At 40.5% G+C, this 24,469-nt stretch overlaps 2 long non-coding RNA genes across 4 annotated transcripts in view; one reads left to right on the forward strand and one right to left on the reverse strand.

Annotated features, from left to right (window-relative positions):
• LOC102152432 overlaps positions 1-24,469 on the forward strand; it is a 163,547-nt gene that overhangs the window by 116,409 nt on the left and 22,669 nt on the right. The window contains exons 4-7 of the long non-coding RNA XR_005365381.1: positions 11,972-12,871; positions 20,993-21,125; positions 22,873-22,943; positions 23,340-23,388. This is a non-coding gene — a long non-coding RNA (uncharacterized LOC102152432). The remainder of the gene's footprint in view (positions 1-11,971; positions 12,872-20,992; positions 21,126-22,872; positions 22,944-23,339; positions 23,389-24,469) is intronic.
• The window catches only part of LOC111097592, a 143,088-nt gene that overhangs the window by 115,951 nt on the left and 2,668 nt on the right, over positions 1-24,469 (reverse strand). Inside the window, exon 1 of one of the 3 annotated variants that reach the window (XR_005365384.1) lies at positions 8,263-8,675. The exons of the other annotated variants lie outside the window; for them this stretch is intronic. This is a non-coding gene — a long non-coding RNA (uncharacterized LOC111097592). Of the gene's footprint in view, positions 1-8,262; positions 8,676-24,469 lie in introns of those variants that run through there. 3 annotated transcript variants of the gene reach the window in all.

Here is a 24,469-nt window from a genome sequence, read left to right on the forward strand (position 1 = left end):
GGAGCTCAAGTCTTATCATCAGTTCTGTGTCTCCAGGCTCTGCTTTCCTCTGTTGTGCCGGTTTCCTTCTCTCCAAGTGAGAATTCATCTCTTATCAAAATGAAGGAATTAAAAAGGAAAAAGCATATTGAGAAGCCAAAGCAATGGCTACTATACTAGATAATATCCTGCTTTGCACATAATAAAGAAACGAGCTAAATAGAGGCCTGCTCCCTTAAGAAATCCAAGTTCTACTCGTTATTCAGAGTCTAGGAAAATTGCCATCTCTGCCATGAAGCCTTCTTTGATAACCTTACCCCTAGTAATTGCTACTTTATCAAAATACTAATGCACTTACTGTCTACGTAGTTTATTTTGCAAAATAGCATGAATTACTTTGTAGTATTAACTATATGTAGAAAATATGCTCATATACAGTGTATATTTCCAACTCAACTCTTTTTTAGAGAGAGAGAGAGTTCACACACACATCCACACACCTGAACACACGAGCTGGGGCGGGGTGAGGGCCAAAGGGTGAGGGATAGAGAGAATCTTAAGCAAGCTCCATGCCCAGAGTGTGAAGCTCCACGCGGGGTTTGATGTCACAAACCTGAGATCATGACCTGAGCTGAAATCAAGGATCAGACATTTAACTAACTTGGCCATCCTGCCGCCCCTCAATTCTTTTTTGCAATCACAATTATTTTTTCTTATTATAAAAGTTACACCTACTTCAAATTATACCTGGTATATTGAGCACTCAGATTTATTATAGATTTTTCTCAATCTCCCTTGCCTTCTGCCCATGTGATGATAAAAGGATTTTATTTAAGGCATTAATACTCAAGGACAAAGAAGAAGCAAAAGCATGATGAACTGGACAGTCCGTGGTAACTGACTTTGCAAAGCCAAGGAACAAGAACCGCTTTGGGAGAAGCTCAGAAGTAAACTGGTGTGTGCTACAGAATCCCAGAAAGACTTCGGAAGAAAAAGTTCCATATACCTCTGAAAGTGATGATTCAGTTCTAGAGGAGGCTGCAAGCTAAAGGCTTAATTAAATGTCCATGTTGAATCACTATGCCATACACCTGAAACTAATGCACATGGCATATCAACTATACTTCAATTAAAAAAAAAAAAAAGCACTGAGTCCACCAGCTAGGACTCCTCTATGCAATGGAGCAGCATTGCTGCCCCTCCCCAACCTAGCAGAAAGGGAGGTAAAACAGGGAGACTCAGGCATCAAAGTTAGCAGGCCCAGTTGGGGTCAAGGACATACTATCAAAATCAAGGACACTTGAGGTACCTAGTTGGTGCAGTCGGCTGAGTGTCAGACTCTTGATTTTGGCTCAGGTCTGATCTCAGGGTCATGAGATCAACCCCTGCATCCATGGGGCTCTGCACTCAGCAGACAGCTTGAGATTCTCTCTCCCTCTCCCTCTGCCCCTTCTGCTCTTTCTCTCTCTCTCTCTCTCTCTCTCAGATAAATAAATCTTTTTTCAAAAAAATCAAGGACACCAGGCCCAGCTGACATGGAGGAGTGGTCTGTGCACACTAATGCAACTTCATCCCTAACTACAGCAACAATAATGATGTCATTGTTGCTCTCATTTGTTGAACGTTGACTATATACCAGCCACTGTGCTCAGCATTATATATGCATAATATCACATCTAATCCTCATATCCTGTGAGCTAAGTACTATTTTGTACTTTAATAAAATACTTTAAGGGCTGCCTAGTTAAGCTTCTGACTCTTGATTTCAACTTAAGGCATGACCTCAGGATCATGAGATCGAGCCCCAGGTCAGGCTCTGTGCACTGGGTGTGGAGCCTGTTTAAGATTCTCTCTCCTTCCAGGGGGATCCCTAGGTGGCTCAGCGGTTTAGTGCCTGCCTTTGGCCCAGGGCATGATCCTGGAGTCTCAGGATGGAGTCCCACATCGGGCTCCCGGCATGGAGACTGCTTTTCCCTCTGCCTGTGTCTCTGCCTCTCTCTCTCTCTGTGTGTCTCTCATGAATAAATAAAATCTTAAAAAAAGAAAAAAAAAGATTCTTTCTCCTTCCACCCTTCTTTCCCTAAAAAAGAATTAAATAAAACACTTTACAAGGGAAGTAAAAGGTTATAGAACTGGTTAAGTTATAGTAAGATTAAGTAACTGGCTGAAGAACTCACAACTAATAAATGTCAAAGCCCAAGTTTGGACCCTGAATCACTACACTAAATGACCCCCCATTTATCAATTAATTTGTTCATTTATTCATTCAACAAACATTTGCTATGTGTCCAATACTGACTCATCAAGATTTGTAAAGATGAATATAGCATATGGTCTCTAACCCCAAGAAGCTCTCAGTATAAAGAGGGCAACAAATCTTGGGGTGACTTGGTGACAGGCACTAAGGCAGGCAGTTGACAGGATGAGCACTGGGTGTTATGCTATATGCTGGCAAATTGAACTCCAATAAAAAAAATAATAATTTTTTTTTAAAAAGAGGGCAACAAATCCATAAACAAGCATAACTGGTACATTGAACAAGTAGGTCCCCACACTGGAGTTAGAGAAAGGATTCTATTATTTCTCTCAGCCAGTTCTCTGACTCTGTTCTGAGGCCTGTGTCTTCCCTACATGGAAAGTAGATGAAATCTTAGGCAGATTCTATAAACTCTTTTGAACACTCTGGTGCACAGTCCCTTCGTCTCTGCTAGTCAGAAGAATAGTCTGATTTTAATTCAATAATCCGAACCTCATTCACAGTTAAAGCTTCTCAGCTCCCCTGGCTGGGCAACAATCAGTGGGGAAGAAGGGGTATGATGGGCTTCTCCTGTGTCTCTTGGCCTTGTGCTCCTCTCTCTGTGCCTTCCCAGTACTGTCTCTGGCTCCCCCAGGGATGGAGGGAGAAAAAGAAGGGTAAACAGGAGGAGGTGACTTATCTATCCAGTACTCTTGTGATAGACCAGCAGTGTTCTGTGGCCTTGAAGAGTTTTAGAGCTGACTGTTCCCAAGAAGGGGGCTCTTTTGTGCAATCTCACGATACCCCCATGGAGCCCTCTGAAGAGCCAACTGATACAGGCTATGTCTCTCTTCTGGCTTCTGATCTCTTGTTCTGCCTTCAACCACCCAGAGTCACACTTCTTCTGGAGTAACTGCTCTCTTCCATATCTTCTTGAGCAGGATTCCGGAAAGGCTCCTATGACTCCCCTGTCCAGTCGATAAGAAACTTACACACTCTTTTGTCAGTCATTGTGAATGCAAGTGCAGCTTATTCCTCATAAAGACTGTTTCTCTGTGTTCTGGCAGTAGGCAAGTGGCTCTAGCCCCAGTCCCTTGCCTTCAGTGCAGTCAGGCCCAGGACCAGTGCCTATCCCTTTGCCCTCAAACCCCATGGCACTTCTGTGTTTCTCTTGAATGGTCCTGTTGAAGGCTTCTTGCTTGACAATGGAGACTTGAGGGGTGGTAGCTCTCAGGTCCCCCTCTTGATCATTGCACATATTTTTACTTCTAGAGCATTATTATGCTTACAGAGACAATTCATGGTTTCACTTAATTTTCCACTGAGGTCACATGCTATTTTTAGAACTGCATTCTATGCAAAATATATAAAAAACAAGCTCAGAGCCATGGTTCCAAATACAGACTATGTAACCCCTGAGAAAAAGAAAGCCTCTGGGGTCTTGTTTCTGATGGCATTTATCCATAATCAGAAAGATCAAAAGCCACTCGAGAATTATTTATAAGTCAAAAGGTGAATAAGTGACCCACACAGCAACAACTTTTCAGACACACAAAATTAGGTCTGATTGTCAACATCTTAATTGCATTCATTAATTCTTTACTTGCATGGCTTGCTTTTGATAGATCATTTAGAAATAATCTTATCCCTGATGCTACTTGTTTCTCCCAGACACTACCATGCACATGGACATGTATTATTTTTATGGATGTCTGGAACTTGCTGTCCCCCCAAAAAAACTCATAAAAATTCTGAGAGCAATAATAGCTAAACTATATAAAGCCAGGGTAGGCCATCTAGTTTGGTTCCTCTTTGAATGATTACTTGGTATGTTCCACAATTTCAAGGCTAAAGAGATTATTTCCTCAACATCATTGTCTCACCCTTGTATTGCCTTAATTGGATTCCCCATTGCCTATAATATCAGCCTTTACCAAACATTGTGATAATCCTATTTGTTATCAATGAGATAATGAGATTTTTCTTGGTTAAACACAAAGCAAACTTTAATACTCAAATCTCACTAGAAAACAGAGAAGTGAGGCGCCTGGCTGGCTCAGTCGGTTAAGTGTCAGACTTGATTTTGGCTCAGGTCTTGATCTCAAGGTGGTGACATCAAGCCCTGAATGGGGCTCCATGCCCAGCATGGAAATTCTTGAGATTCTCTCTCTCTGCCCCTCCACCCTCTCTCTCTTAAAAAAAAAAAAATTAGAAAACACAGAAGCTTCTTATTAAATAGTTTCTAAATGTCCTTCCTCTTACCAGACATGATTGTAAATCAATATCAATCACAAAACCCACAAATTCCATGGTCAAAATATCCCACAGAGGATCACCCTAGTCTGCTACTACCCTATAGGAAGTTCCCAAGACTAGGCTTAAATGTTGTTTTCTCTCTCAAGATTTATTTATTTGACAATGGCAGGGGAAAGGGGGCAGGGCAGAGGGAGAGGGAGAAAGAAACTTAAGCAGACTCTATACTGAGGATGGAGCTGATGTGGAGCTGGATCTCACCACCTTGAGATCATGACCTGAACCAAACCAAGAGTTGGTTGCTTGACTGACTGAGCCACCCTGGCACCCCTTAAATGCTATTTTCTTAATACCTATACCTCCCCCAGGCTCCCAGAAGGCCAATCTATCACCTTTGTCTCAGCATCTCCTGAGCATACACATCAGGCCTGGCACATAGTGGGCCATCAATAAATGTGGACTGAATTGTTTTGTTGAATTTTAAGTAAGCCAGACCTCTTAGCAATCACATCATAGGTGTTTTGAACCTTTTTTTGTTTTTAAGTTTGCTCACAATCAGCAGTTGTTTTATTGCTTTTACAATAAAAATTAAATCAAAGAGGAATAATTTATAGAAGGAAGTGGAGTTTGAGTGATTTAAGGCCACTTTGTGTCTCTCTTGCTCTGCTTTGGTCTTCTATCAAGCAACTCTGCCTTTAGCTTTCAATAAGAAAAAAGGAAAGGAGAGGAGGAAGGTTAGAGAGATTGGGTCAGGTTCTCAGAGGAGAAAAGAAACACCACTATTGTCATAAACTACAGGAAACATTTCTTGAGCCTAGTAATTTGGGTGCAAATACAGGATCAACTGAATTACGTAGAAGCCCTGCTTTGGAGAAGACAACTTATGAAGGGCATTTCCAAGTTATGGAAGCCTATGAAGCCTTATGAAGTTACACTTTCAACTTGCTTGGACTTTTACAAGAGGTCTACACTGGGATCCCTCGGTGGCTCAGCAGTTTGGTGCCTGCCTTTGGCCCAGGGTGTGATCCTGGAGAACTGGGATCTAGTCCCACATCAGGCTCCCAGCATGGAGCCTGCTTCTCCCTTTGCCTCTGTGTGTTTGTGTCATTTCATGAATAAATAAATAAAATATTTAATTAAAAAAAAAGGTCTACACTGTCAAAATAATCCTCCACTATTCCATTTATAATGTGAAAGTGGAACAAACTTTTTCATTAATGTGTTGAAAATATTCATTTGAAAAATGTGGATATTAATTTTAGGAAAAACTTTGTGATAGGATAGGGCTGAATTTTCTGATTTAACATAATTCTAGGTATCCTTGTATCATCAATGTGTGTTTATGACTACTTTATGGGCCTTAAGCTTGATGTTTACTATGCTAAATTATTTGAGAGGATTGTGATTGTAGCTTTGTCTTTTTGACATGTGATCGATCATGACTATACCTTATGTGACACTGAATCCTTGGTCAGCCCTGAGTTGCAACATCAGCGCTAGAGGAGAAAATGTTCCATTTTATGGAAGATGTGATTTCTAAGAAAGCAATGTGGCAAGAAACAAGACTGACTATAAAATCTAGGAATGTGTATTTATGGCTACAAACCGATAACAGGAAATGTCTTAAGAAAAAGGAGACTGGCAGATTGTAGGATGGATCAGCAGCAGCAGCTTTCCGGAGAAAATAGGCCTCAATCTGTTATCTGAAGGGCAGGGAATAGAATGAAGATGAGAAGACATGCTGTCAGTGGTTACAGTCATTGTTGTTTAACATCTGTCCAACAGAAAGTGCTTATTGCAAGTCACAGCAACACTCAGGCCATAGAAATGGGTATATAAATGTGTTTTCCTTTATAATGTAATCAATCTGATCGCTTGCTGACCATGACCCAGGGTCCATCTTGGGTATCAGAGACTATAAAGACAGTTGCAACCTGGTCTTTGTTTTCAAAAGGCTCCCAACCTGGTATGTAAGATAGACAAGTAGATAGTGCAGTAAAGCCAGTGCTATCGTAGAGGTAGTGTTGGAATACAAGGAGCATATGAAACTACATTTGTGGGCACAAAGGAGGCTCCTCAAGAAAATGTATGAAAGGATGAAGATGAAGACATCCAAAAAAGAGGCCAAACTGAGCCACTAGACTAGCCAAAGGCAGGTGCCCTTCCAAAACAGGGGCAGCCTCAGCCCACCCTGCTAATCTGCCACATGGAAGGGAAGAAAAGAGCATTTGTCCTAAAGGCACTGCCCCTCAGGGAAGAAGGCTCAAAGCCACTGTGTTTCTTCACCAAGGCCCCACCACCACCACTGTGTCCACCAACTGGACATTCCTGGTGGTCTCATTGGTGACAGACGTGTCCCAGAGTCCCTCCCCTAAAACTGAACCAGAGGAAATAATGAGCTACTTCTAGGACTTAGAGGATAGGGCTTCAGTATATGAGGTTTGGAGAAGCTGACTGCATTTTACCCCACTCATGTCTTTGGAAATAATGGGGTAGAGGTGCAAGGAAGGACCCCTTCTCAGTACCCCATCATTATCCCAGCCTCCCATCTCCTGTCCAATTCCTGCTCTGAGTCTTTGACCCAGTCAAGAGAAGCCTTATCTCTACTACTGTTCTTTTAAATCTCTCTTACACAAAGATCAAGACTTTTCAGATTTAACCAAGAATTTAATTCTTTGTTCTCTGGCTCTACTTCCCTTTCCCCTACCTCTGGCTGGCCAATTAGGGATAGGGATAGGCCAAATTTGGGGGCAGGGGAGGTGCAGGGAGAAATAAAAGGAGAATATGTTTTTTGAAAATCTATTACTATCTCACCCCTCTTGAACACATGGCTTTGTCTATCAAATGAGGTAGTTGCTGCTATCCAGAATTGTGACTGAAAACTTTTAACATGGTTGAAAAGTAAACAGATCTACCTCTGAGAAACATCATGGGTTAAAAAAGTTTTCTATGGGGTGACCTAAAAACTAAACACCAATTGCAATCAGAGAGGGGAGAAAAAAAGTTTCCAAACCCAAACTTTATTTACCATGTATTGTATAGACGATTTTGTTAATATGCAGTTTGATACATTTAATCTTGTGCATTTACAAGTGCACATGTGAATAATTTATATACTCATAGTATCAAGAGTTTCTTGTTTCTGTCATAGTTATGTTTATGTTACCAGGAATATATGATTTCTTTGCTTTCTACTCAATTTTTCCTAATCTAAATTAATTCAACCTAATTTTCCATCCTGCCAATCTCCTGCAGGTTTTTTAATGATAAGCCAGGAGTCTTCTTTGTGTGCTTTTTCTCAGTGATCCTGTGTAGTGGCCATGTATACAGTCATAAATATCCCGGTGGTCTCCCACTTTGGGAGCAGATCTCTAATAGGTGAACCCAGTATTTACAGTAGCTGCTGCCACACAGCCACCAAAACAGCGTTTAAGTGACTGCTCCTCTTAACTGCTTCCATCTGTCTCTCCAGCTCTAAATGGTATGTTGAAGTGCTCCAGGGTTCAGTGCTCTGACCTCTTTCTTATCGATTTATCTATCTACTTAGGTGAGCTCATTTAGCCCCAGGGCTTTTAAGATCCCAAACTTAAACTCCAGCCCCAACCTCTCCTGTGAACACATATCCAGCTGTCTACTTGAAGTCCTTACTTGGAAGTATCTCAAACTTCAAATACACTAAATAGAACTCCCAATTCTCTGCCACCACACATAAACATGCACATACACACACAAAACATGCTTCCCGGAGTATTCTTCATCTCAATAAAAGAGGACTCCATTCATCCAATACTTACAATTTCTCAAGCTGAAATCCTTGAAGTCATCAGTGACTCTTCTCTTTCTCTCATATCCAGTCTAGATCCAGGACAAAATGACATTTTGCCCTTAACTCCACCAGTGCCCTGAGCCACCATCCAAGCCACTATCATCTCTCACCTGGATTATTACACGAGCTGTCTAACTGGCCTCCTTGCCTCTGCCATTCCTTTCCCACAGTGTATTCTCTGCAGACCAGACTCACAGTCAGAGTGAGTTTCTTAAAATGGTAAGTCTGATGAGGCCAGTTCTTTGTGCATAATATTCCCATACCTTCCTACCTCGCGGAGTAAAACACAAAGTCCTTCACCATAACTTACATGACCATGCATGACCTGCCCTTCCTTAATCTTCAAGCTCTGACCTTATCTCTTACCTCATCTCCCCAGTCCCCTCTACTCTCACGTAGTTCCAGCTATACTGGCACACCTCACACATGCTAAGTAGCTTCCCCATGACAGTTGCTCTTGCCATTCTCTCTGCCTGGAATGTCCTTCTCAGAGATAACCTTTACTTCAAGTTACTGCTCAGATCTCACCTTATCACAGATGTCCCTGACCATCCTACATAGAGAAGCCAAGCCCCTGCCCAGTCTTTCCCTATTCCCCTCACCCTGCTTTATTTTCCTACATAGTACTTGCTGCCTTCCTGGAGACAGGCAGGCCAGTTAGACAGCTTTTGTAAAAACCTCTAACATATTATACATTTTTCTGTCAACTGTCTCTCCACATTACTTAATATACTCTATAGAAACAGGAACTTGGGATGTTTTATACTCTACCCTACCCACAGCAACTAGAACAGAGATTGGCACGGGGTTCATGCTTTTTAAGTACTTGTTGAATAAATAAATGAAAAAAGCTTTAGAGACCTCAAAACATTATGTTTCCTGATGGCTGGCCACATGGTTTCTGGTTATAGCTGGGAGGTGTTCCACTGGAATTGCCCTACTTCAGCCCAAATGGCTAATGATAACCTGGGTATCGTGGTCAATATTGGCAATACATCTGGAAACATTATCTTGCCCGGGTCCCCAACCCCGGAGGGCCTGCACCTGCAATAATACATGCAACTTTAGTTGTTCTAGCTCAAGAAACGTCCAAATAAAAGCAAGTACAGAGATCCAGGAAATAGAGAGTACTGCCAGAATAAGCAGGACATTTCAGTCTGGAGTGATAAAAGATGAGGAAATATGATCAAAATTTTAAAAATCATAATCTTGTGGGTGCTTGGGTAGCACAGTTGGTTGAGCATCTGACTCTTGATTTTGGCTCAGGACATGATCTCAGGGTCATGAGATTGAGCCCCATATCAAGCTCTACACTCAGTGTGGAGTCTGCTTGAGTTTCTTTCTCCCTCCCCCTCTGACTCCCCACCCCCCCACACACACACCCACACTCTCACTCTTACATTCTCTCTCTAAGATAAATAAATAATTTTTTTTTAAGAACCATAATGTTGTGATCAAGCCCAAGGTGAACTTGTATATGAAATTGAAGATACAAAAGAAACAAAAGAAGGAAACTCATTAATACTTGGAAGGTAGTATGATGTGGTAGAAATATCACACGGACGATGAGATAGGGACACTTGAGTTTACTTTTTTTTTCAAAGATTTTATTTATGAGACACAGAGGGGGGTGGGGCAGAGACACAGGCAGAGGGAGAAGCAGGCTCCATGCCGGGAGCCCGATGCGGGACTCGATCCCGGGTCTCCAGGATCAGGCCCTGGGCTGAAGGCAGGTGCTTAACCGCTGATCCCCCCAGGGATCCTGACACTTGAGTTTAAACCTAAGATCTAGCTGCATGACCTGAGACATGAACTACTATGAACTAAAGTTTGTATGTACAATTAAAAATAATGGTACTTAAGCTATAAGTACCATTATGAAGACAATGAACATATAAAACACACAGTAAATGCTTATTCTCTTCCTGTGATAAGGAACATATTCACTTATAACATATAAGTGAAAAGAAGTCCTAAAACAGAAGGCAAGCTTAGGTAGGTTTTGTATAGGATGAGAAGAAACAGTAAATGATAGAGGTAGGAAATGCGTATTATCTTATGTTCGTTCGGCACTTTAGTCAAACTATTTTCACTGACTTAATCTGCTTTAACCTCATAAGCTATCTTAGGAGATAAGAAAAGTAGGTATTATTAAACCCATTTTATAGATGAGGAAACCAAGGATAGAATTTGTTCTAAGTCTTTTTAACACAAGTTCAGTGATCCTCCCACCACTCCACAGGGCCTCTTTATAGAATTTAAAGCACTTCTCAGAAAAGCTTAGTCACTTAGGAGAGACTCACTATGGGTGATTAACGAAAACAAAGATGTCTGAGGATTTTAGTTTGTAAGTGGAGTTAAGAACTACCAAATGCTTTCTCAGAACACCTCACAGGCCTGTTATGAAAATATCCAGCTGGATGAGGCCTGGACCTAATTCTCCAGAGCAAGTTTCTCAGAGCACAGTTTGCTGTCCTTAACTGGGCATGAGTGCAGTCCATCCGTGAGACGTGCCCATGGACATTTTCTCCCTGCCTCTGGTTTTGGAGGGCATGTTGTTGTGCATTCCCAAGGGCGGAGGGCAGACTTGGGAGGCCTGGGTCTTCAGTCACAATAATCCCAGTTACCAGAAACAGCTAAACCAAATTTATAACATATGTTTCCACAGCCTCAAATACCCACCATTTGTCCCATGACCTTCTGTCTTTAAACAAATGCCAAACAAGGAGATTCAATTATTCAGTCAGTCTAATAAGGAATTGGTTTATGCTGAAACTCAGTGCTAGGTTTATGTAATTTTACACTGTGGGTTAAACTTAAAACTTTATGCCAGCCTGTATCTGCAGTCAAGGAAGATTTCTACCTTTCTTTATAGTTAAATTAGTTTCCAGGCAGAATTGATCCTCAAAGGAGAAAAAGCCAATCATACCACACCAGTTTTTGTAATGGAAAACAACAGAGAAATAGCATCCATTCATCCATGCAACAAATATTTACTGTGATCTTTCGAAGTGGCAAGCACCATACAAGGTATTGGGACTATAAAATGGACAAGAAACAGTCCTTGGTCTCAGGTTCAGGGTTTTGTGGGCAGACAGACACTGAGCAATCTAAATCATTTACAACATAATGTAATATTACGATGAAAAGAATTGTAAGGTGTAATGGGAGCTTATGTTACATAATTATTGAATATTCCCAGGAGATAATCACCTCAGTAATTAGGATGACCAACTCATTCCAGTTAGCCTGGGACTTCCTGGTTTTGTCACTGATAGTCCCAGTGTCCTGGCAAAGTAGGATGGTTGGTTATCCTACCTGTGATCCTAAACCAAAAAGAAAAAAAAAAGTTGATTTTGCTCTCCTTGAAAAAGACGATGCTTATTCCCAGGGGCACAAGGGATCAGAATGACCTCATCAGACTGAAGACTCAGTAGTTGGTGGAAAAATAGATGTCCCCCATGGTTCTTTCAGAGACAAATGAAAACCAGCCTGACATCTTCATAGAACTCATGCGTGGTTTCCCTGACCCTTGACTAGAGTCCTCTGTTTAACCTGTATGAACATTTGTCTATTCATCTGTAAAACTGTAGTAGATACGGTATTAGTCAGGCTAAGCCAGATTCTGCTGCTAAATCTTAGTGTCTTATAACCCCAAAAGTTTATTTGCATTGCAGGTCAGCTGAGGCCATGCAGCTCATCTCCTCATCCTAGAAGCCAGGTGAATGGGGCAGCCACCATCTCAGCTGTAGTCCATCGCCAGTTCAAAGGGAAAGAGCAACATTCTTCCTGCCTCAGAAAACATTCTCTCACCATCCAGCAGTCATCCCTAAACTAATGCTTTTGGTTGATTTTAGGTATCTTTTGTTGCAACAGCAGTTACCTGGCCTATTCTGACCAATGGGGATACCCCCTGGAGCAGCAATTACCCATAGAGGAAATAAGAGTAGTGGAGAGTGTCGGTACCCTCTTAAAGTTAGTGCTGAGGTTAGGGTAGGTTTAGGGTGTTGCTAAAGATCAGCATTCCTGGTTTGACCTTTATCAAAACTCGTAAGTTTCTCACAGAGCAACACTTTTTCCACAGCCAGAGCCTGCAGCCGTGGTCCCACCCAGCTCTTCTGACAAATACCTAGCAGCCAGCCAGTCACAGGGCCAGAAAGTATGGTTGGCACAGCAATTCCCCTCCCTGCTACTGAAAACATAACTGTGCTGCATCATTCTCATGTTTTAAAATGGGCTTTTTCAAGCCACTGGATCATTTAGAACATATTTCTCATGAGTTATATGACATTTTAACTCTATGCCCCTCCTTTTGAGTTTCATTGCGAGTTTCCTGTTCATGCTAAAGATAGTCATAAACAAACTCTGTGGTCTGTATCTCAAAAAGGGAAACATATGTAAAGTCCGATTATCATCTCTTTTCTCTGAGAATGGAAGGGCTCTGCTTCCTACAGGGTAACGTGCATTTGCTAATCGCCCTTTGACTGGCAATAAATGGCTCCTCTGAACCGATGGCCTCTCCTTTTTAGAAATCATTCAAAAGAATCGGGTGGATAGCTGCAACATCTGATTACAAAGTGAGTAGCAAAAAGGGTTTTTCCTCTAGGGATCATGCAGCAGGAGTTTCAACGTGGTTGAACTTTTATATAACTGAAGTCATCCATTATGTTCTGACGAGCATGTGCATAACACACTGCCTATGTAACTGGGACATCAAAAAGTTCTGACCTTTTAGTTAAGTGAAATGAAATGTTTCTCTTAGTCTGATGGCCGAATTGGTCTTTTAAAAATTTTTTTCATAAAAGTTTAATTCTGCTTAGGTGAGTCCCATTATGATTTTGCTTGGAAATGAGTTATCCTACAACATGAGTTTTCTAGTGACTAATTTCCTCCTTTGTTCAGTATAGCAATTACTTAGCTGTGTTCTTATGCATTAAAGCACATTCTCTAGAGTTCAATTTATTTAGCTTCACTCCTGATGACACTGGGAATGAAATTTCAGCATAATCTCATGAGGATCCATGGACAGGAAATTGTCCAATGGTGAAACTCCAGTGAGACAGCAAAAGACCAGCTTGCATCTGAAGTTGAAGATGTTGGATAGTGGGAGCCTGGAAACAAGCATAAAGGAAATGGTTCCTGGGGATAGAGTGATTGTCTCCCAGGCAACACTCAGCACAGGAAATAATTACCTTTCTTACCGAAATCACTAGAGGTCTATTAGGTTCCTCCTTTTTTCATGGGCAGACTTACAGGCAGTGGGAATTCTAGATAAGACATCCATAAAATGGATGGTATTCTCAACACGCACTCTTGAGTACAGTATAAGGGACTGCAGAGCCACATGGCCTATGTTGCACAAATCTGTGCAGTCCTAAGCAGGAACAGAAAAGGAATTAATTTTTCCCAACATGGGAGCCTCAGATCCCTAAGTTTCCACCAAGAGACTTAGGGGAATCAGGAGTGACACACAATTCAAAGTCTCATTCACTTTCTTGTTGATTCCGTGACTGTTTATTATGTTCAAGTTGCTCTACTAGGTTCTGGGAATTAATCAGCAAATGAGATCCTTAGTCCCTGACAGAACAAAGCTTATGTTCTACTGGAGTTCTCCAGCATGATACAACTACTTTCAAAATTATTTAATTAGTGTTGTGTGAAGTGTTGCAAAAGAGAAATGTCGGATATTAGAAGAGCATATAACAGGGAACATTACCTGGTCTGAAGTTCAGGGAAGGCTACCCTGAGGATATGTTGTAAAAACTGAGAGGCCTTAAAGGATGAGTTTTAGTTAACTAATCAGAGAGGTGGGGTAAGAAGATGATAGACAGAATGGCAAATACTAAGACCCTCAGGTGGAGAGAAGAATGGCATTCTCAAGGGACCGAGATACAGCCAGGTGGAGCACAGATGCCAAGCAGGTGAGGAGAGAGCAAGGCTCTGAAGGCTGCCAAGGGCTTGGGGTCTGAGCTGATAGGGGGAACATGCTTGACTGATAAATTGTGAAAGTAATGTAAGTTGTATTGCTTGTAAACAAATAATAAATTTCCTGGTAAAAAAATGATATGAAAAATTCCTTGAAAGTTTCCTTTTACCATCTACCCTCCACCCCAACTCATAGTGGTTAAGAGTAACCGCTATGAACAGTTTTGTGTGGGGATTTCTAAATCTATTGCTTTAAGTATTTTAAAGAGAAAGTTGCTTTGTATTGTCCTTACATAAATTAAACTATGCATATTATTCTGAAATTTTTCATTTAGTGTTGTGACATAGCAATCTTTCCATACTTTCTATATTTGGATCTACAACATTCTCTTATTTATTCTTCTATTAGCGGATCTTTTTTCAAAATTACAAGTATTATTGCCATTGATTTCCAGGAACATGGGATTCTAAGCCAAAATCAAGGCCTCCCTCTCCCACACTAAACAATAGAAATTCCTAACCAACTCTGATCAAAATAATATCTAAAATACATAACTACCTCAAAAGAGGGAGAGGAAAACCCACAGGTGCCACCAACATAGAGGGAAAGGAGAGCCAGATTGGGGTTGTCTTGGTTAGAGGCCCAAGTGTCTCAGGCCTGTGGTTCCCATGCAGGCAGGAGTAGGAGATGAGACCTCAGTGTGCAGGAGGGCGTGAGCGAGCAGCTGGGACTGTCACATGGCCATCAAAAAAAGGATCAGAAACACATTGTCTAAGAACCAGAGGAGTCATGAATAAGCCTGCCATAACCCAGAACCTCTTTTGGAAGAAAAAATAGCACCTTGTGAAGTTGAAACTGTACCATATGTAGGTTCATAGGAACCCCGAGATAAGAAATTACCATAAAAACCTCCACATGGAAAACTAGAAAACATTACTGAAAGAATATAAAGAAGATCTAAATAAACGAAGGAGTGTATCATGGTCAAGGACTGGGAAACTCAATATTGAAATGATGTCAGTTTTCCTCAAATTGATCTACAGACTCTGTACAATTCCAGTTCAAGGGATCCCTGGGTGGCGCAGCGGTTTGGCGCCTGCCTTTGGCCCAGGGCGCGATCCTGGAGACCCGGGATCGAATCCCACGTCGGGCTCCCGGTGCATGGAGCCTGCTTCTCCCTCTGCCTGTGTCTCTGCCTCTCTCTCTCTCTCTCTCTGTGTGACTATCATAAATAAATAAAAATTAAAAAAAAATTCCAGTTCAAAATCCCAGTGGCTTTTTTTTTCAAGTGGAAATTAAAAAGCTGATTCTAAATTTATATGGAAAAGAAACAGGCCAGAAATAGCCAAAACACTCTTGAAGGAGAACAAGTTGGGAAGATTTATTCCAGATATCAAGACTTAACATTAAGACAGTACGATATTGGCATTATTTCCAGGTGAACTATAGATCTAAGTGTGAAAGGTAAAACAATAAAGCCTCTAGGATTTAACACAAAGAGTATCTTTGTGACCTTGAGGCAGGAAAGCAGGAAGAAAAGAGGAAGAAGAAGAAGAAGAAGAAGAAGAAGAAGGAAGGAGGAGGAGGAGGAGGAGGAGGAGGAGGAGGAGGAGGAGAAGGAAGAGGAGAAGGAGGAGGAGAAGAAGGAGAAGAAGAAGGAGAAGAAGAAAGGAAAAAAAGAGAGGTTGAGAGAGAGACATATATATGGGGCCATATGCAGCAAAAGCAAAGGCAAAACCAAAAGCAAAACACTTCTGCTGGGAGACAGCCACAACTTAGAAGACACATGACTCCAAAAACAGAAAATGAAAAAACAATGCCCTGTAAAGCGCTCAGTAAAATTACAAATCACAACCAAAACAAATGCTCAATTGGAATTGCATTAAATGCACAGACTATTTTAAAGATAATTGGCATCTTTAGTATGATAGGTAATCTATTAAGTATTTTCCATATGCCTGGCACTGGGCTGAGTGTACTAAACAGATCATTTTATTTAGTCAGATCATTATATACAACTCTCATCCTTGACACAGGAGTTAACAAATATTATTACTCTCCTTTTACAAACAAAAAAGCCACACCTTAGGGGCACCTGGGTGGTGCAATCAGCTGAGCATCTGACTCTTGGTTTCACCTCTGGTAGTGATCTCCAGGTCATAGGATCAGCACTGCCTGGGGCTCTGCACTCAGCATGGACTCTACTTAAGATTCACTCTCCCTCTCACGCCCTGCCCTCCTGCTCATGCTCTCTGTCTCAAATAAACAAATCTGAAAGAAGAAAGAAAGAAAAAAAGGAAAGAAAAAAAGAAAGAAAGAAAGAAAGAAGAAAGAAAGAAAAAAGAAAAGAAAGAAAGAAAAGAAAGAAATACAACAAAAAGAAGAACGAAAGAAGAAAGACCTAAAGAAATAAGAAAGCACGAAGAAAGAAAGAATACCTCCGACATCCCGCCCCCCAGCACCTCCCTCACAAAAAGAAAGACACGAAATTAAGAAGGCAAGGAAGAAGAGGAAGAAGAAAACCAGTCATACCTTAGAGGAATGAAGCAACTGTTCTGAGATGACCCAGGAGAGAATTGGACTCGAGTGGTCAGACCTCAGGCTCCTCACCACATGACACTGTGTAGAAACATGGACTGTACTTTTGCAGATTCAGGCATTATTTTTCTATTCTTAAATAACAGTCCAGAAACTTTTTTTTGTGAGTATGAATTCACATATTAAGTTTGTCTCTAGGTGTTTTATACTTTGGTTGTTTTTTTTTCTTTAAGGTTTTATTTATTTATTCATGAGAGACCCAGAGAGAGAGGCAGAGACACAGGCAGAGAGAGAAGCAGGCTCCCCGAAGGGATACCGAGGGGTACTCAATCCCAGGACTCCAGGATCACAACCTGAGCCAAAGGCAGATGCTCAACCACTGACGCACCCAGGCATCCCTATAGTTTGTTTTTAATTCCAGCTAATTGATATACAATTCGATATTGGTTTCAGGAGTAGAGTTCAGTGGTTCATCATTTACATACAACACCCAGTGCTCATCACAAGTGCCCTAATGCCCATCACTCATCTAGCCCATCTCTCTGTTCCCTCTGTCAACCCTGTTTGTTCTCTATCATTAAGAGTCTCTCATGATTTGTTTCCCTCTCTCTCTCCCCCCCCCATATATTCATCCATTTTGTTTCTTAAATTCCACATATGAGTGAGATCATATGGTGTTTATCTTTCTCTGACTGACTTATTTCATTTGGCATAATACCCTCTAGTTCCATCCACATTGTTGCAAATGACAAATTTTCATTCTTTTTGATGGCTGAGTAATATTCCGTTTGTGTGTGTGTGTGTGTGTGTGTGTGTGTGTGTGTGTGTACCACATCTTCATTATCCATTTATATCAGTCAACAGACATTTGGGCTTTTTCCATAATTTGGCTATTATTGATAATGCTGCTATAAAAATTGGTGTACTTGTGCCCCTTCAAATCAGCATTTTTGCATCCTTTGGGTAAATACCTAGTAGTACAATTGCTGGGTCATTGGGTAGTTCTATTTTTAACGTTTTGAGAAATCTCCATACTGTTTTCCAAAATGGCTGCACCAGTTCCCATTCCCACCAACAGTGTGTTATAGTTTTTGATGCTACTGTGAATAATTGCCTTCTTTCCCTTGTATTTTCTACATGGTTACTGTTGGTGATTGGGAGATTGATTTTTTTTTAATCTTTTATCTGACTACTAAGTGGTCTTAGTTTTTCCAGTTGATTCTCTTGGATATTCCAGGCTGTAAGATGAGGTATGTAAATAATGACAGCTTCCTCTCTTTCTTTCCCCTGACTACATTATTTGCCAAGTTTGGGGTATTTTTATGACACAGGGAAAAGTTCACAATGTAATCCTGTGGTGGAGGGGAGTCCTTTAATGCATTCCAGGCAGCAGGAACTCTGTTTTGAGCACGAGGTTATGAAAGAGGTTGGCCAATTCCAGAAATTAAGAGTAGTGTGACGTGACTATTTGGTGGGGTGCAAATGAGGACAGCAAAAGATGCTAACTTGAAAGGAAAGACAGAAGATCTTGTAGGATGACAAGCCATTAAAAGACCAGCAGGGATGTGACATGAAAAGACTTACATTAAAAAAAAAAAATACCCAGTCAGTTATATGGAGGACATGCACTAAAAAAATGGTAGCTCTTTATGGTGAAGCTACACAATGGCCATGAGAGCAAAGTTGAGGTCACAGATTCAGAAAATGGTATCCATTAAAGTGCCATGCCGAAGCTATCACTTCCTCTTCTGAGTTATCAAGGAAGATAAATTGTGACATCTAAGTTATAGAGGAAGATAAAGCTGTGTGTTATCCCCTTTCAGCCACAACCTAAGTTCAACCCCTCTTGTGCTCTTTGCTTTCTCTTCTCCCTGCCTACATCCCACCTTTAAGACTGCTGTGAGGATTAGATTTGCATCATGACACAACTGAACTACATGGTTCAAAAACTAGTGTGCTAACTCAACAACAATAAAACAACCCAATTAAAACATGGGCAAACACGATAGCCAAACTGTGGAAGGAGCCTCGGTGTCCAACGAAAGATGAATGGATAAAGAAGATGTGGTTTATGTATACAATGGAATATTACTCAGCTATTATAAAACATGGGCAAAGGGCTTGAGTAGACATTTCTCCAAAGGACATATGCAGATAGCCTACAAGCATAGGAAAAGATGCTTATCATTAGGGAAATATAAATCAAACCACAATGAGGTACCACTTTGTAACCATTAGGATGACTGTAGTTTTTTTTAAAGAAAAATAACAAATGTTAGCAAAGATGTGGAGAAATTGAAACTGTTTTCATTGCTGGTGGGTATGTCAAATCGTTTAGCCAGTGTAAAAAATAGTTTGGTAGTTCCTCAAAAAAGTTAAACAGAATTACCATATGACCCAGTTAATTCTACTCCTAGATATACACTCAACAGTATTGAAAACAGGTGTTCAAACAAGCACAGGTTACACACATGGTGTGGTCTGAATGTTTGTGTCTCCCCAAAATCACATATTGGGATCCTAAGGCGTAATGTTATAATGTTAGAAGGTGGGGCCTTTAGAAAGTGATTAAGTTATGAGGGTAGGGCCCTCAGGAATGGGATTAGTGTCATAAAAGAGAGCCACAGAGTTCCCTAGCCTCTTACACCATATGAGGATACAAGAAGTCTAAGAGCCAAAAAAGGGCCTTCACCCAATCATGCTGACACCCTGATCCCAGATTTGCAGGCTCCACAGCTGAAAGCAATAGATTTCTGTATTTATAAGCCACCCGATCGGTATTTTATTTAGCAGTTCAAATGGACTATGACAACACAGGTTCATAGAAGCCCTATTTACAAGATCTAAAAGGTTGAAACAGCCCAATATCTATTAATGGATAATTATAAACAAAATGTTGTATACACATATAATAGAATATTACTCAGCCACAAAAGGAAATAAAATACTGATATATACGACAACATGAAAAACATGCTACATGAAAAAAGCCAAACACAGAAGATTATATATTATATGATTCCTCTTATAATAAGTAACTAGAACAGGTAAATTCACAGTAGGGACAGAGCAAAGATTGGTAGTTGTCAGAGACAGGGAGGAGGGAGAATGAGGGAAAATTACTTAATAGGTATGGGGTTCCCTTTTGGGGTGATGAAAATGTTATGGAACTAAATAGAGATGACAGTTGCACAACATGGTGGATATAGTAATGGTTAATTTCATGTTCATTTTACTTCAATTACATAAATAAATGAAAAATATAATTTCTAATTATTATGAAAGCCTCTTCACAGAAAGTGATTGTGACTGGCTGCTCGAGTTCATAGACCCTTGCCTCAAGTCACCAGTAGCGAACAAAAGGTAGTTTGCGTTAAACCACAGTGGTACCCCTTCCAGAGCATTAATGCCCAGGCATTCTCTCCTATTTCACACCACCAGTAGCCCCAGTGAGAGTGGTGTGTCTCCTATGTAAGTCGCTACCTTTACCTAGCTGAAAACTGCACTGGGGCCCTAGTTTTTTCTTTCCATTGTCTTCTCTTCCCACAGTGCCCCCTGAATACTCCCAACCTTGGGCTAGTTCCATGGGCCTTTTGGAGGCAAAATTTCTCTCTTCGAGTTGCTGAATTTTCTTTGCAATATCTTTAAAGTCCTCACATGCTGTTATACGAAATTATTATGTCTTCTTATGTCTATTAGCCTATAAATTCCGTGATGGCAAGAACCACACTGCTTTGGTTCACCACTATACCCAACACATGGCACAACAAGGAAATTTAGGTGTTTAGATGCCCATCTCGGTAGATCTGGCTTCCCGGTGGCCGAGCATCACAGCATGTGAACAAAAAAGTCAGATGAATTGGTTTTCAGTTTTAACATTTTAACTTTATCATTGTCCTATGTGCCTAGGAGAGGAGATTGACTACAAACGAGGTAATGCTTCTCTAATATCACCATTCTCCTCTCCAGTCAAAATATCACCTTGGCTCCCTTACCAGTCGATGAAACACAGGCTCTTTCTCAACCTCTTCCACCTGCAGCTCTCCTATGCTGCTCGTTCATTACCATCTGAAGGTAAAAATTCTAGGATATTAATTCAACATGGTTTGAAAAGTGAAATAACATTTCACTTGTTTCTTTCTACTCAGAATTCAAATTGTTTAATTTGTTGTATTAAAAAGAGACAAAGCATTAAACGCCCTCTCACTTCACATTTTTTTTTCTTTTATTCCAGGTGACTCACTTTTGTCCAGTTACTGACTTCCCAGGAAATGTTGCCAGTACTAGACGCTGAGATTGGACTATTTGATTGCTCTATACAAACAAAGCCTTAATCTAGCTGTAAGGCTCAAAGAAAGACTCTACAGGTAATAATTACAGACAAGGGTTGTTCCAAAAGAAAAAGATGTTTTGACACTGTTAAGAATCACCATGTGTAGGTGCCTTCTATGTCAAGTACAATACGTGGGAAGAAGACCAATTTACTAGTCAAGACGGTTTCAGGTTTGAATCTCATCTCTGCCACTTACTGTATGAGCTCGAGCAAGTTACTAAACAGCTCTGAACAGCTGTTAATTTTACCCATATTTGCCAAATGTTACCCAATTTTTGATGCTGCTTTCCTCATCACAATCCATAATTTCCATAAATATACACCTATGATTCCATATATACATAGGTCCCAATGGGAAACAAAACCAGATGTTAATAAGAAAAGAGCATTTTTCAAATACTGTCTGATTCTTGGGAGGCTCAGAAATGATTTTCATAGTAAAATGAATTTAAATCAATTCAATAACTAGCTAGATGATGCCTACCACATTCAAGACACAGGAGAGATCCAAAGATAAATATGATATAGGCTGTGCCCTAAAGCAGCTTACAATCTAGTAAAAACCTGATACTATCAGCCACATGACAGATCTTATTATTCTAACAAATCCACTTCATCGCAACTGTGGCCTGTTCAGTGGGTCTCACAGAAAAGAGTTCAGACAAAATCAGTTGGAAACAGTATAGGTAATATTGTAGAATCTTTGGACAGATAATCTTTTTTTTCAGAATAACAAAACAAAATAAAGTTTCCCAAATTATCCTGTGGCTGGCTCTGTTGTTTGTGTTCACCAGGTAATAACTCAATTATCCTTTTCAATGTAGATGGCACCATTATTAATGAGACCATAGCAGAGAAGCTTTGGCAAGATTATTTGCACAAGGAGGTATTTCCTTATTTGTACCAAACACGATGACATTTAAGCAACTCGAGGGAAATAAATTTTTACACTGTGCTGGATATTCTGTGCTAAGAATTCTTATGCGGTACACTAGGTAAATTCCATCTAAGATAATTTTCCTTAAGAAACAGAATGTTCACGAAGACATCCTTGTTGATTTTTTTTTTTTTTTGAAAAGGGTTAATCCAAAATTTGACCTTATAAACAATACCGGCACACTATGAACCAGACACTTGCAATTCACTGTTTTTCTCTGGTATGCTAAGCCCTCTAGGGAGGAGAAGGAATGGAACATCATTTCCTCTCCACAACTAGGTAACTATTAATAGTCCAGCATTCTAATGAAAACCCTAGTGACCTGGAAAAGTTAATATGCCTTTCAGTGTCTTATTTATACCAAAGAAATAACTCAGGATCAAATCCAAGATGTATACACGTTTTTATACACACATACACAACACAGTTCATGGACTTATCCCATTCATGATGAAAGCCAGAAAAAATTAACTACACAGTCTATATTTCTTTTGGTTTTCACATTACATAGCCGATGATTGAGGACGTTGCAAAATAATAAAGTTCTATCAGAAGTGCCTTTAGGAAAATGACAGACCAAATTTTGGAGATATGCAATCAGCTGGGGAAAAAAATCACAGCATTCCTCCTCTGAAAAACTTAATAAAATTCAAAGGTTATGTCAAAAAGTGAAACCAGTAGAATGAAAAATGTAGTCTTAAATAAGTTTAAATATCAGTTATACAGGCATTCCCCCAACTTATGATTGTTCAACTTATGATTTTTTTGACTTTGTAATGGTGTGAAAGCAATATGCGTTTAGCAGAAACTGTATTTTAAAATTTGAATTTTGATATTTTCCTAGGCAAGTTATGTGGTGCAACACTCTCTCGTGACTGTGGTGGGCAGTAGCAGTGAGTGGCAGCTCCCAACCAGGTACGTGATCACGAGGATCAGCAACTGGCACACCTGCAACCCTTCTGTATCCATATGACCATTCTGTTTTTCCGTATGGTATTTAATATATTACATGAAACATTCAACACTTGGTTATAAAATAGCCTTCACGTGAGATGACTTTGTCCAACCATAGGCTAATGTAAGTGTTCTGAGCACATTTAAGGAAGGCTAGATTAAGCTGTGGTGTTCAGTAGTGAGATGTATTAAGTGCTTTTTGGCTTAAGACATTTTCAACTAATGAGGGGCTTATTGGGATGTAAGCCTGTTGTAAGTCGGGGAAGATCTGTATATACGGACATTATTAAAATGATAACATAATTATAATTGGCAGAATGTGTATCACGGTTTACAAGTCTCTTTCCTTTTTTTTAGGTGTCCACTTGGACTTCCTTCCAGAAGACTCTCCTGGCTCGTAGACCAGGTTAGGTGCCCTTGCATGTGCTCCTTATCTTAGCATTTGTCAAGTAAGCCTGGCAAGAGTTCTGTAAGATATATGGAGTTTTGATTGTCATGCTACAGATAAGAAAACTGTGTTCAGAGAAACTAAGTGACCTGTCTTACCAAGATCATCAAGCAGAACCAGGAACCAAACTCCTACCAAATGATTCCAAACCCCACACTTTGGCTGCAGGTCACAGGGGAAAGGTCAACCTGTGGGCCTCTCTTCCACTTACTCTAAGACTGAATCTATTAAACATTAAATAGAGAGATGAGCAACTATCTGTTGACTTTGGGCAATAAGCATAGATCATTTGGGTAATAATGCTAAGAACGTATTGAGCACTAGTGCCAAGTGCCAAGCACTTGGCTAGCTGCTTAGTGGGTTCTCCCATCTTATTCTTAAAACCTCCTGTCAGATACAATGATTATCCCCCTTCGTCCACTTCCACACTTTGCAGTTGAAGAAACTGAGGCTCAAGGAGGTAAATGACTGGCCCAAGGTGACACCCCTGGAAAATGACAGAGCAGGCTCTCTACCCGGATTTCTGACTTTTTTTAAAGATTTTATTTTATTCATGATAGACACACACACAGAAAGAAAGGCAGAGACACGGGCAGAGGGAGAAGCAGGCTCCCTGCGGGGAGCCCAATGCAGGACTCAATTCCAGGACCCAGGATCACACCCTGAGCTGAAGGCAGATGCTCAACCACTGAGTCACCCAGGTGCCCCCAGATTTCTGATTCTTGAGTCCACTTGCTTACATACCACAGCTATTACCCACTTCAAGCCCCTCCCCCAAACTTTTTCCTTAGATATTTATTTAAGAGAGAAAAGTATAGGTTACAAGGTAACAGGTGCCCTGAATTATTTTAATAACTATTGAATCTTACCCTTTTTAAAAACATTTAGACATATACTAAGAATTCTCCTCAGATTTGGGTTCACATTCTGATTCAACCACTTAGCAAATGGAAAGACTGTGTTCACGTGGCTGAACCTCCAAAACTCAGTTTTCCCCATTTCATAAAAGGAGCTGATAAGACCAGATGAATAGAGTGGT

The sequence above is a fragment of the Canis lupus genome, chromosome 10 (genome assembly GCF_011100685.1).
Source record: "Canis lupus familiaris isolate Mischka breed German Shepherd chromosome 10, alternate assembly UU_Cfam_GSD_1.0, whole genome shotgun sequence".
NCBI classification, from domain to species: domain Eukaryota; kingdom Metazoa; phylum Chordata; class Mammalia; order Carnivora; family Canidae; genus Canis; species Canis lupus.